The sequence below is a fragment of the Marmota marmota genome, unplaced genomic scaffold (genome assembly GCF_001458135.2).
Source record: "Marmota marmota marmota unplaced genomic scaffold, marMar, whole genome shotgun sequence".
In the NCBI taxonomy this organism is placed as follows: domain Eukaryota; kingdom Metazoa; phylum Chordata; class Mammalia; order Rodentia; family Sciuridae; genus Marmota; species Marmota marmota.
In genome coordinates, this window is record NW_026000169.1 from 8,655,279 (window position 1) to 8,670,471 (window position 15,193).

General features: G+C 36.8%; 1 pseudogene; it reads left to right on the top strand.

The window, feature by feature from the left end:
• Positions 1–2,472: 2,472 nt before the first annotated feature.
• Positions 2,473–14,489, top strand: LOC107152766 (annotated as a pseudogene).
• The last annotated feature ends 704 nt before the right edge of the window (positions 14,490–15,193 follow it).

Sequence of the window (15,193 nt, forward strand, 5' to 3'; positions counted from 1 at the left end):
CGTTCCCTTTGCTGGGTGACCAAAGCAACGGGTGAGTCCTGACCGGCCCTCACAGGCCCCGTCTCAGTCCTGTTGCCACTGCCCACGAAGTCTCGGTTGGTATTTACCTCCCCTGTACTCAGCAGGACCCGGACCGAGAAGCAGTTTCCGCGGGCTCCTTAGCCCTGGGCCAGAGCAGTTCCGGGAGCCGGAACTCGGCCGCTCCGTGCTCGGTGTATGCTCTGATAAGAGCAGGCTCCAAGAAGCAGTTTCCACGGGTTATTTAGCACTGAGCCTGAGTAATTTGTCTGCAAGCCGCAGGCGAATGGCAGCCTGAAATTACCTGTTCTATGGCTGAATCCTCTCTTTCAATTTCAACACATGTACTACTGGAGATTTTACCAAAAAAATATTGCTGAGAATCATTAATATGAAATTTGTTAGTGGTCACTCTCATTTTGCTCTTGTGTGCCTTCTACCCTTCCTGAATAGGCTATGCTTACCATCCGGGTAACAAAAACTAATCTGATGAGAAGATGATTACAAAAATGATGTGATTTCAGCAAAACTATAGAGCACTCTTGACTACTACCCCCCACACACTTCATACACCTAACCAGTCTAGAATTTTATCCCTGTGAATTAAGACTTGGACTTCAGTGAAATTGGAAGAGATAATATTATTAATCACTTCACAGTGTGCAATTGCAATCATTTTGTTGTTTTTGTTTTTTGGTGCTGGGGCTAGAACACAGTCTCAGGCATTTAAGCATAGGCTGTACTGCTGATATCCCTAGCCCTCATTGTTTTGAAGAAGCAGGTTTTTGATAGAAATGGAAATGAAGAAAATGAAGATATTCACACAGCAAGAAAAATGTTCAAAGAAAAGTGAGATTAAAAACAGAAAAAAAATCTATCTATTCCCTAATTTGTTTAGAACTGATCTTATCAATAAGGATTGTAAATTGCCACCTGCAACCAGTGTGGGCAGCTCAACTAAACTCACTCATATGAATTTGGGGTGATGCAAAATAACACAGAATACCTTTTATAAGCTTCAGGATGGCTTCACCATCTCCCAGCCTCAGGTGCCCCAAAAAGGGGGACAAGAGAAGTTCTCGAGAGGGTGATGAGAGAGAGGGAATGTTTTTGGAAGTAGGCTTTTATTTGGGGGATACTGTTTCTTAAAACATTCTACCCAAAAAAAGGCAGAAGGGTTAAGATTACAAAGGAACAGGTAAGTATAACTCAACCCCAGCGGGTGACATCTACACCTGGAGCCACACCTTGTTATCAGAGCTGGCGTAAAGCCCAAGTTATTGTGGAGTGCAGTAATTGTTCAGGACCCCAGTGCATCAGGACTTAAAAGCGTGTTCATCCATGGTGGCTCCCCACAGAAAATGTCTAAACTTTCTACAAGAATGTTCCTTTGAGTCATATGCATTTAAAAAAAGGATTTGTCTGATAATTCCACCATGTGTATTGTAGCCGAGGTTTGGTTCTGATGATTGCTTTGTCTATTCAGACTGTTTTATTGTCTTTTTAAAAATATCTTTATTATTTATTTATTTATATGCAGTGCTAAGAATCAAACTCAGTGCCTCACACATGCTAGGCAAACGCTCTACCACTCAGCCACAATCCCAGCTCCCTGTCTTATTGTCTTTTTAAGTCCCAGAATTTTTTGTTGAAATTCGCAAATACAGCACAGCATGATTAATGTTGCAATGAACTTTTCATATGTGGAAATGACCACATCTCTCCTGCTATGCCTGCACTTGGGGGTTGCATCAAATGTGGGGCTGGATTTGAAGTGTGTTGTGGTTATGGTTGCCCTGGATGTATCAAGAGCTGAAAGGGAATCCTTATATTTAAGGTATGTTCCCTCTGTTGCTTTGGTTTGCCCCTTTGCCCTGTTTTCCAGAAGCAATCAGTCTCTTGTTTCCTTCCAGTTACATTCCACTCTTATCTTACCTGATGCTCATCAGCACAGGGGTTGGGGAGAAAGTGGGGGATGGATGTGTTTAGGTGAGATCTGTGAACCTAGTGGTGGGGGCGGGGGGGGGCTGCCTTTTTTTGCTGGCTTGCTTTCCTAGCTACAGAAGTCTTCACCAGTACCTTCAAGCTATAGTTGTGTTGCCCCTCCCCACAGGAGATTAAAACTTTTTTTCATTAGGAATAAAAAGAGAGATCGGTTTTGAACAGATCTTGAGCAGTATTTGCTGTTTCTTTCCCAGGCGACATCAATGCGGCTTTCTCTAGACTCTTTCTAATTTTCCCTATGGTGGCTGGTGGAGTTCTTGGAGGAATCAACTACAAGAGGTATAAATCCCATTATGTCTGCAGCTTCAGGGGCTTCCCTTTTGTATGCCTAGCCATACTTGGTCTTTAGCAGCTTATTAAAACTTTTTTCAGCAGAGTTGTTATACTAACTTATATGGCATCCTGTTGTTTCATGTTGCAATAGCAAAATACCTAAGGCTTTTCACCAAGATGGCACCAAAAACTAAGAAGGAAGCTCCTCCCCTCCCAAAGCTGAAGCCAAAGCAAAAGCTTTGAAGGCCAAGAAAGCATGTTAAAGGGCGTCCACAGCCATATAAAGAAGAAGATCCCTACTTCACCTACCTTTTGGTGGCTCAAGACATTGTGGCTCTGGAGGCAGCCCAAATATCCTCGGAAAAGCATGCTTAAGAGAAACAAGCCTGCGCACTCTGCCATCAAGTTCCACCTGACCACTGGGTCAGTTATGAAGAAGACTGAAGACAACAACACAATGGTGTCTTCAGTCATTGTGGATGTCAAGGCCAACAAACATCAGATCAAACAAGCTGATCAGGCCTGAGGAAGAGAAGAAGCTATATGTTCAACTGGCTCCTGATTACAATGCTTTGAATGTTGACAACAAAATTGGGATCATCCAAACAGAGTCCAGCTGTCTAATTTTAAATACACATTTTTTTTTCAAGATAAAAAAGAAAAGAGGTTTATTTAGTTCAAAGTTTTGAGGCTAAAAGTCCACAATCAGGTCGTTCCGTCTATTTGGTCCCTGGTGAAAACTGTGGCATGTGGAAGAAATCACATTAACTAGTGTCCCACAAGAACTAAATTAACCCTTCTGAGAACAGCTTTCCTAATGACCTAATTACCTTGCACCACATTAAAGATAAACTTCAAACACATGACCTCTCAGGAGAGAAGCCACAGCCAAGCCACAGTATGTCCCAAGTAAGTAAATGTCCAAATCATATTTTCCCTGTAAGTGTCTGTCTCTTTACAAATTTCCATTTAGCTGTTGCCAGATAACCTGTTTACTGCCAAGATCAGGATGGGTATAATTTGCATTTTATTCAGCTTTCCTCCTACTGTAAGGGTAAAGGTAAGACACTCTTTTCTGCCCTCTGCATTTCTGACTAGAACCAGAAGTCTCACTTTTTGATGTAATAGAATTAATTTTCCATTAATTTTATGAATTTTCAAGACCAATATGAATTACTTGAAAGCACTTCTCTTCATTTCTCTCACCTGACTATAGTCAATAAATTGTCTAAATAACTTGAGTCCCATAGACAATTCTTAGTATATCTGTTCTTGTGAATTACATCTTTCCTTAAACAAGCCATACACAGGACACATATTTTGTGTCTACTGAGTTCCTTCTATCTTCTCAATTGGCTTTTTATTTAAGATCAGAAATTTTATAAAAGTTATAACCTGGTTTTAGTAACTTTAAATTTTCATTCAAAGATTTGTTCCTGATGCCTATGCATACAAGAATCTGGTAATTTCCTCCAAGCAGTATTACTCATACTTCAAATATAATTTATTTATTAACAGGAGGTCTCTGAACATGTGATAAAGAAAATAGCAAATAACACTAATAAGAATAAATGTGAAGAAAATACAATCAATATTTTGAATAATTGCCATTATATTTCCAGTGTGGCAAACATGTAGAAGTTATACACTGCACTAGGTCTGAGTTTTAAGAAAACATACAGAATTATGAAAAGAATAAGATTTTCCACTCATATTAAAGATATCTATGTATCCCCCCATATTAGCCATTCTAAGACATATGTCTTTACTAATAGAAAGAATGTATCTCTCCTAAGTTTTATTTCAGTCATTTAGTTGTCAAAAATGATGACAGTAAAGTATGTCTTTTACTTTACTAAGCTTGACATGTCATTTTGATAAGATGAATTATTTTATTTGAAAATTGACTTTAACAGGAATTACAAATATCTGACTGCTAGAGGAATCCTGATTATTTTTTATTATATTGCTTATTATATTATATTATATTAGAGCCAACTGCAGAAGTATTTCATTCTTTGCTTTTATCACCCATGAGGCTACATTTCAATAGTATTTGTTTTTAACAAACTCTAAGTTCATTATAAAAAGCAATGGAATAGCAGCGACAGCACCATTTGAACCATCTTCTTATGAATCATCCTTATAGATAACAGGACTATAATATTGAGAAAATTTAAAAGAAAAGTAAGTGAATTGTATATAAATCTAAAGACAGTTTTCTTTTTAAAAAATAGATGCCCAAATCCTACAGTAAATCTCTCTTTTTTTACATATTTACATTTTTAAAAATTTTTTGGTACGTAACAATGGAATGTACTTTGACACATCATACATACATGGAGTATAACTTCCAATTTTTGTGGTTGTACATGATGTGAAGTTACACTGGTTGTGTATTCACATATAAACATAGGAAACATGTCTGATCCATTCTACTGTCTTTCTCATTCCCATCTTCCTTCCCTTCCCCACATTTCCCCTGTCCAATCCAGTGAACCTCCACTCCTACCCACTGCCTGTGGAGCGTCAGCACACACATATCAGAGAGTTCTCTCTGTTGTGGCCTCAGGAAACTGGATAGAGGCAATAGGATATTAGAAATAATGAATAGACACACAGCAAGAGAAAAAGCTGGGACCTGGTGGGCACCACACTCTGATGGAGTATAATGATGACAAGTCAGCTCAGCATGTTTATTACATAGGTTTCAGCATCAAAGGGATTCATTATTAGAAAGTTACTTTAATACAGAACTGAGGTCAAAAGTATGAATATACCATTACAGTCATCAGCTTGAACCCACAATTCTCCACCCTCAGGCAATAGGTATTTGAACCTTAGGTCATTAACTGATAAACTCCATGGTAAGCACAGAATTTCCTTTTGAATAGGGCATCACTATACAACTGGGTAGTTTTCTAGGTGCCTTTGTACCAAGAAATTCCCAAGAGAGGCATCACCTCAGTTTCTCAGCAGTTCAAAGATGATTGTGCATTCACCACTCCCAACATTTCCCCTTTTTTATTTTTTTATTTACATACAAGTGATGGGCTATTATTTGAAGTTCTCAGATTTCTTTCTGGAAGATATAGCATACCGTTGTTATAACACAAAATAGAATTAGTTGCAAACACATTTCCCAAAATGTACCATATTGAATGTTTTAATATATTCCAAAGATTACATCCATTTAAATCACTAAGTATGTTCATCAAGTCATGCAGGATTCACATACATGGTGGCTGGAGACTTAGGGTCTTCCTGCTATTTGATTATGTGTTGAGCCTCATGTGTCAGGTTCTTCAGTTGTCCCCACATTAGCAGATTGGCATTCTGTGTCTGCAGTCTTCATAGCCTTCCTCTTCTTTCTTCTCAGCTTCTTGTTCCCAGTAGGGTCTAGTACCAACAACTCCAGCTCAAACCCCAGTTGCCTGAACTGCAGCTTCAAATCTTCCATGGTGATGATGAACAGCATGTTCAGGCACCAAGATAGGATGAGCCACACCCTCTGAAAAGACACAAGCATGGTCTCTACCACATATTATTACCTGATCTGGTCCATTTTATTGTCCTATTCATAAGTCTTTCTACTAGACTAAGCCTGACAGGCCTATTGTGGTGGGAGTTGTGTGTTGCTCAGCAGCAGTGTGATCTTTAACATTACAATTTTAAAAATTTAAAACAAAAACAGCATGATTCAAACAACTTTGTGGTGTTCTATCCTACCCCCCTTTTAAAAATTATCACTAAAGGGATAAGTAAGCCTGCTTTACGCTAACGTGGTCTTGGGGATTAGAAAGTTTACAAAATACAAAATGAAATTAACAAGAGTAAAAACACATTGAGTTTGTACAATAGTTATGAACCAAGGAACATATTTTTTTTGTAATCTCAAATTTTTAATTAGCTATATATTTTTTATTTTAAGATCACAGTATTTTTTATAGCAAAAGTCTATGTTTTTAAACTTAATTTTAAATGAACTTGAGTAGGTATCTTAACATGGAATAAGATGAGAGACAGAGTCTTAACTTAGGTGATATGGCCTCTTGAAAAATCTTAGGTGTTTTATTTTTGAAACTGATTTATTCTCTTTTTAAAATATTATTTTATAAAGGTTTTATATATCATTTATGAGTCTATATGAATCAGTTAACACAATTTAACACCACATCTGAAACATAAATCAAACACATTAAGAGAGCTTTTGACCTCTTTTTGTGGGAAAGTTGCAAAATTTGTTTACATCCCATATTGTTAATCTTTAAATAAACCAGGCTCTCCTTATCCTCTTTTTTTCAAATGAATTTAAGTTCCCATCCCAGTGGAAAGAGTAACAAAACATCTTATGACTTATAACAGGTAATTTTTATCTAATTATAAAATAGTAAATGATATAAATAAAATTTTAACTAAATTGTTATTTTTACACAAGTTTGTAAGAGACGTTTTTTTTTTACAGAGAACTTTAGTTTGGAGGATACCAGCTGGTAAAATGTTCTTTTAGATGTTATACTTTAGAGGCTTATATACTTGGGTGATAAGAATACATTTAGTATAGGGCTGGGGATGTAGCTCAGTTGGTAGAGTGCTTGCCTCACATGCACAAGTCTCCAGTTAGTAAGTTAGTTTTATTTTTTAATTTTACCATTGATTTCTAATTTCATTCTATTATGATCTCGTAGAATGCAAGGTATTATCTCTGTTTTTTTTGTTTTTTTTTTTGTATTTGCTACAAATTGCTTGGTGGACTAAGATATGGTCTATTTTAGAGAAGGGTCCATGTATTGCTGAGAAGAAAGTGTATTTTCACTTGTTGATGGTTGAAATATTCTTTATATGTCTGTTGATTCTAAATTATTAATCATATTTTTTTAGTTTTATAGCTTATTTATTTAGGTGTTTTTTTTTTTTTTGTAGAATTTGTCCAGTGGTGAGAGAGGTGTGTTAAAGTCACCCAGTATTATTGTGTTGTGGTCTATTTGATTCTTGAAATTGAGAAGTTTTTTCTGATGTATGTAGATGCTCCATTGTTTGGGGCATAAATATTTATGATTGTTATGTCTTGTTGATGTATAATTTCCTTAAGCAGTATGAAATGTCCATCTTTGTATCTTCTGATTAACTTTGGCTTGAAGACTACTTTATCTGATATAAGGATAGAAACCTTCACTTGTTGACAAGATCCATGTGAATGATATGTTTTTTCCCATCCTTATACCTTCAGTATATGTGTTTGCCTATGAGGTGAGTCTCTTAGAGATAGCATATTATTGGGTCTTGTTTTTAAAAATCAATATGCCAGTCTATGTCTTTTAATTGATGAGTTTAGGCCATTTATATTCAATGTTACTATTGAGATATGATTTTTTTAAGAGAGAGAGAGAGAAAGAAAGAAAATCTTTACCAAATGCACTTCTGATAAAGCATTAATCTCTAGGATATATAAAGAACTCAAAAAACCAAACATGGATATTTATAAATGTCCATTTATCTTTAAGATCATGATTAAATAGAGAAAAAACAAGGGGAAAAAGTAAGAAGAAAAAAAAAGGAAAAAAAAAAAACACCCTTGATGAAAANAAAAAAATTTTTTTTTTTTTTTTTTTTTTTTTTTTTTTTTGTAGATGGACACAACACAATGCCTTTAGTTTTATGTGGTGCTGAGAATTGAACATGGGTCCTGCTTGTGCTAGGCGAGTGCTCTACTGCTGAGCCACAATCCTAGCCCAAGATATGATTTTTACTCCCTGTCATTTTGATTTATTTCTGGCTTTTAATTTGAATCTGTTTCTCTATTGATTCATTGTTATTTTAGTGTAGTTCCTCACTTTGCTTGTTTTCACTTTGACTTTTCATTTCTTCATGAAATATCTTATTTGAGTATGTTTTATAGTGCAGGCTTTCTAGTTGTTAATTCTTTTAACTTTTTTCTTATGTAATGTTTTTATTTCATTGTCAATTTGAAGCTTAATTTTGCTGGGTATAGTATTCTTGGCTGGCATTTATTTTCTTTTAAAATTTTTTTTATGAATGACAATATGATGCATTTATGCACTTTGATATAGTAGACATAGATAGGATATAATTTCTCATTTTTCTGAGTGTACATGTTATAGAATTGCATTGGCCATACAGTCACCTATATACATAAGGTAATAATGTCTGTTTCATTCTACTATCCTTTCTATGCCCATATCCTCTCTCCTCCCCTTCCTTTATTTCCCTCTACCTAATCAAAGGTAACTCTATTCTTCTCTAGCCCCCCCCCCATTTATTGTGAATTAGCATCCACATATTAGAGAAAACATTTGGCCTTTGGTTTGAGGGGATTGGCTTATTTTGCTTAGCATGATATTCTCCAATGTCATCCACTTACTGGCAAATGCCGTAATTTCATTCTTCTTTAAATATGAGTAATATTCCATTGAATATATATGCCACATTTTCTTTGTTCATTCATCTATTGAAGGACACCGAGGTTGGTTCCATAGTTTAGCTATTGTGAATTGATCTGCTATAAACATTGATATGGCTCCATTACTGTAGTATGATGATTTTAAGTCCTTTGGGTATAAACTGAGGAGTGGGATATCTATGTCAAATGGTGATTCCATTCCAGGTTTTTTGAGGAATCTCCATACTGCTTTCCATAGTGGTTGTACCAATTTTCAGTCCCATCAGTAATATATGAATATATCTTTTTTCCTACATCCTTGCCAACATTTATTGTTTCCTGTATTCTTGATGATTGTTATTCTAACTGGATAGAAATAAAATCTCAGTCTCTAATTGCTAGAAACATTGAACACTTTTTTGTATATTTGTTGATCAACTGTATTTTTTCTTCTGTGAAGTGTCTGTTCAGTTCTTTAGCCAATTTATTGATTGGGTTATTTGGTTTTTTGAGTTCTTTATATATCCTAGAGATTAATGCTTTATCAGAAGTGCATTTGGTAAAGATTTTCTCCCAATCTGTAGGCTCTTTCCTTACATTATTGATTGTTTCCTTTGCTGAGAAAAAGCTTTTTAGAGTTTGATATATATTATTCCAAGACCTCCTTCCTAGCTTTGAGGGTTTGAGTTGAGAGATCAGCTGAGATTTGGATTGGTCTCCCTCTAAATGTTACATGTAATTTTTCTCTAGTGGCTTTTAAAATTCTATCCTTATTCTATATGCCAGCCATTTTCATAATAATGTGCCTTGGTGTGGTCTGTTATAATTTTGTATATTTGGGATGCTGTAAGCCTCCTGAATTTGATTTTCCATTTTGTTCTGTAAGTTTTGGAAACTTTCTGATATTATTTCATTGAAAAGACTGTGCATTTCCTTTGTTTGTATCTCTAAGCCTTTATCTATCCCAATAAGTCTTAAATTTGGTCTTTTCATGTTATCTCATATTTCTTGGAAGTTCTGTTCATTGTCTCTTAACATTTTTTTCCATGATCAACTTTGTTTTCAAGATTATATATTTTGTCTTCATTGCCTGAAACTCTGTCCTCTAAGTGATCTAATTGGTTGGTGATGTTTTCGATTGAATTTTTAATTTGGTTTATTGATTCCTTCATTTCAAGAATTCCTGCTTATTCTTTTCCATCATCTCTATCTCTTTATTGAAGTGATCTTTTACTTCTGGTATTTTCTGATTTCACTTTTTATGCCATCTTTTACTTCACAGATCAGTTTACCTATGTGCATTCTAAACTTCTTCTCTGATATTTCTTCTACTGTGGTGTTGATGGATTGTGTTATTGGAGCATCTTGATTTGTCTGGTGGAATTTGTTCCCTTGCTTTTTCATATTGTTTGTGTGTCTACCCACCTAACAGTATGGATCTGAGGCAGTAGAGTTTCTACTCTGTGGACTTATAATTCCTGAATGTTTCTAATATCTCACTGTTTAGGGGGAGAAAAATAATAACAACAACCAATGCAAAGAGTATATAGCATTAAACCAAATAGTTCCTACTCTGAAAGTTACAATATTAATTGTCACAATAAGCAAAAGATATGATCAGTTATTGCCTACAATAAAAATAGCAAGTTTGCAAAAACATTTACAATTTCAAATGGTAGAAAGGGAGAAAACAGAAGTGATATAGGATGTGATGATTATGAGGGATGGGGAGAGAAGACAGAAGTAAAAAATTTTAAAATGAGTGAAAGAACAATAGATATTGGCTGTTAGTGGAAGAAAAGAGAGAAAGAGAAGCAGGGGAAACAGTAAGAGAAAAATACAAATGTAAAGTAAAAATTACAAAAAATAAAAATAAAAGAGTATAAAACAGAACTAAAATATAATAATCAAATGTAGTCCTCTGATCCATGAAAAATAGCTGGCTTCAAAAATGCTTGAAATGAGGAAAAAAAACCAAACATGGATATGTATAAATGTCCATGTATCTTTAAGATCATGATTAAATAGAGAAAAAACAAGGGGAAAAAGTAAGAAGAAAAAAAAAGGAAAAAAAAAAAACACCCTTGATGAAAAGTTTAAAAATTCTTTTGGTTGGAGTTCAAAAAAGTCCCAGCTTCTCTTCTCAGCAGTTTTAGGTGCATGATGCTTCAACCTCAGATTGCTGGAGTGAGAGAGGTAATCTCACAGGTGGAATTCTTGGAGGCAGAGTTTAGGCTTACATGGACTCCATGCTCTTTGCTGAATGCCAACTTGTCTGGAGACTTTAAATCAGTGTACCTCCAGTGCCCAGTAATTGCTGGTTCACTCTAGATGACTGTACCCCAGGGATCTCACCTGGGTTCCACTCGTGTGGTGGAGGAGACAATTCTTAGTCCCCTATATCACCTGTGGCCCCCATGTTTTCTGATCTTGGGTTTTGTATCCAAACTCAATCATTCCTGCCCTGCTCTTCTCAATTCCTGGCCAGATGTATCTCTACCAGCTGGTCCTGCAAACAGCCAGATTGGAGGGAAAGGGGTAGAGCTGGTTGGGTTTTCATAACCAGTTGTCCCCTATGTAAATGTCTCTCTATGTTTGATATTCTCTCTCTCTCTCTCTCTCTCTCTCTCTCTCTCTCTCTCTTTAAAGATTTCATATACTACATGGTTTATTGCCAAAGAGAATTTTTTATGGTTACAGTGCTTTAAAAAAGGGTGAGAGAAATATGAACAAACCTCACAGGGAGTTTGATTTTCTCTTGGTCCCTTAAAAACACTTTATTTTGTTCAGTGTATGTATACTGAACCTCTATTTCAGGCCAAAGTTGGGTTTGTCAGAAATTGGCTCCCACAGTTGCTGGCCTCTGTGCCACAGCTGTAAAATGGTTTCTTCCTTTGTCTTCTGCACACCACTGGGAGTAATGGCAGCCTCTTTCCCCACAAGGGTATAGTGCAGCACAACTTTCATAGTCGAGCAATGTCCCTGATCTCTAAATGATCCATACTCAGACATGCCCTCTATCCTCCTAAAAATGCAGGTTCCTTTAATTCTCTTACCCCTTCATTTTCCTCAGGGAAAATGAGGTGTTTACAGCCTAGCCACAGCAGCAGCTGTGCTGCTGGAGATTTCTTTCTTGTTTTATTATATCTAAACTCCTGAGTCCCTGATATGCTTTGAATGTCCAGTTTTAAATACCAGTAAAGCTCCCCCTCCCTTTATTGTTCACCCACCATTCTGAGAAGCTGCCTGTCTGCTTTCTAGATTTCATGCCATGAAGCAGCCAGGAAAGTGACCATCTCTGTTCCATCATCTTGAAAATCCCCCCTAAATAACCTTTCTACTTCCTGGTTACCATGTCTTAAGCTGCTTTCCTTTGCCATACCTTTCTGCCATGATGTTCTTCCTCACTGTGGGCCCAGAGCTATGGAGTCAACCCATATTGAACTGAACCTCTGAAACTGAGCTGGAATAAACATTTCTGCCTCTATGTTGTTTTTGTCACATGACAAAAAAGCTGCCTAAAACAGAAATTGTTACTGAGAAGTGAGGTTGTTGCTGTGACTAACCTGACCATGTGGTTCAAAGGTCTTTGGAGCTGGTTTGTCTGAACAGAAATTTTGAAAAGTTTAGAGATGAAAGCTGGATCAACTTTAGAATGTTGTATGCTTAATGAATAATTCTTGTGGGAGCTCAGAAGACCAGAATGCTGATGGGACTGTGGACAGTAAAGATTGGGCTCATGGAGTTTCAGAGAAGAAGGACTCTATTGGAAACTGGACTAGAGGCCATTTGTATTATATTCTGGAAAAGAGATTGCCTACATTTTCCCCATGTCCTGAACCTTTTTGTGAGGTTGAATTTAAAGGTGATGTAGTAATTAATCAAGCAGAAGGAATTTCAAGACAGCACAGTATTCTGGGGTGGCATGCGTATTGTGTGTGGCTTTTAGCCAAGATTGCTGTGATAATCAGAACCAAAAATATCTGACATTTTTGAAGTTTGGCTAGAAAACTGTGAGTAAAACTGGGGCTGAGGAAGTTGCTGTTATTAAAGACATTATAGCTACTAAGTAATGCTAAGTACTTTACTCAGAAACAATAGGAAAGATGGCTTAAAGGCATCTCAGAAGTTGCAAGGCCATACCCATTACAGGCTCAAAGGTTTAAAAGCAAAATTTTCTTTGATAAGGGGGAGCACACTGCTTACATAAGGAGGGCTTCAGAATGTTTTTCCCATCATGATCAGATACCCAGGTACTTAGAGGCTGCTGCAGCTGTGGTCCCAGGAGGCTTGCCTTGGCATTAATCATGTGGTGTTGGTTCTTCAGGAATGAAGGATGCTGGAGTTTGGGGGTCATGAAGATTTCACTGAGATTTCAAAGGAAGACCTGGGAGGCCAGAAAAAGTGGAGCCGAGTCAGAGTCCCTATGCACTGTCCCTGAAAAGTTGATGCATGAAGATGTGAGAAGGAAGCCAAAGCTGCAGTGGAGACCTCCTGAAATTAACAAAAATCCATTAACATGGGACATCTTCCATAGAAAACTGTGGTAACTGAGCAGAGACAAGCCATGAGAGAAGCCATGTGGGCTGAAACCAGCAAGGACATGAAAGTGAAGCTTCAAAATCCCTTTGGAAAGAATATCACAATACCATGTGCCCCAGATGCTAGATATGGAGTTATAGGATGTCCAACTAGATTTTGTGTGACCAGCTGGATTTTGATCTTTCTTTGGTCCCAAATCTTCTATGTCCCTATTCCTCTCTTGTGAAATGAAACATTTACTCTATGCCATTATATATTGAATACTGACTTGCTTTTGATCTTTACAAGGGATAACCTTCATGAGTTCACTTTACTCTTTGATGAGATTTTGGACTTGGACTTTTGTCTAATGCTGGAACTATTATGAGAATGGGACTCTTGGAAATGGACTAAACGTATATTGCTTTATGAGATGGGCATGAATTTTGGGGGGGGCAGGGTTGGAATGTTATAGTTTAAATATGAGGGTCCTGTGAAGAGCTGTGACAGAAAATGGGAGAGCAGTAACTGAGACTGGGGGTCTCTGATGACTTCACACCTGAGGCAAACCTACTGCCTGGGAATGTTTCTGTGCAAGGGCACAGGATGCCTAGCTGTTATGGTAATTCCCTGCCTGAGGAGGCTCTGTGCAAGAGTCTTATCAGCTTTGACCTTGATCTCAGGCAAATAGCTCCCAGGGATAGAGGAATTATCATGCTAGACAACAACAATGTTTCATCAGCTCTGCTATTCTTGAGCCTGACTGCTTAAGAGTAAATTTAAACAATGGGCTTCCTTGAGTGCTACACAAAGCTCCTATCATTGCACATTTCAACTATGAGAAAGCTGCACAGATCTTTGTAGTTCTGTGACTTTCCTGAATACAAAGAATAATGCTTGTATAGTCTGTAACCTGATAATGACACATATATAAATAAAGATTGTTGACATAACCCTTTAGATTTGCTTCTACATCAGAGAGCAGCCCTCTAATTGGTCCCAGCTAGTTCATCTTCACATTTGTGTGTGAGAGTCTTTCTTTTCTAATTCCCCATCACCCCTTGCTGGTACCACGAGTTTGGCCATGTAGTATCCATCAGTGTCCCCCAAAAGCTCATGTGTGATACAGTGTAATAACTTGTGCTGTACTTCAAATCCAGAGGCAAACTGCAGGATAAATTTCTTTGGATAAATGCAGTTTTTTCAAGATAAAAGGTAATGTATTTTACTCAAAGTCTACAATCTCATCTAAAAATAAATACCTTCAAAGAAATGTCCAGAATGATGATTGACCCCAAATATGGGTATTGTGGCCTGGCTAAGTTCATACATAAGATTGACCATTACTGGGTATAAAAAGGACACCCACAATGGAATATCCTAGTATAAGTATCAGAACTGAACAGGGTGAGGAAGACATCCCTATGGCATGAGGAATGTGGTCTCAGGGCAGAGGTCTGATGTAAGATATTTGAATCTGAATAGGGTGAGAGGATGTCCTAGAGGGAGGGCATCCCAATACAGAGTTAGTTTCACATAGGTTAAATGAGACATCTGTAAGAAAAGGAGTATGGTGCCAGCAATGGAAGACTGGGTGGCACCATTAATGGGAGATTGGATGACAATACCATACTGCCTTAATTACTTTGTCTTATAGTTCCTAACTTCTGATAGTAGACTTCATCACCTTTGTCCTTCTTGAAGATTGCTTTGGTTTTTCTTGGCCCTTTATGTTCAATATAAAGGATAAAATAATTTTTTGTCAATTTCCACATTTCAAAAAATATTAGAGTTTTGACTATTCTGGGTCTCTTATTTTTTCCAAATGAATTTCATGATTGCTTTTTCTAGTTCTATGAAGAATGTCATTGGGATTTTAATAGGAATTGCATTAAATCTTTATAATGCTTTCAGTGGTATGGCCATTTTGATAATATTAATTCTGCCTATCTAAGAACATAGAAAAAATTTCCATCT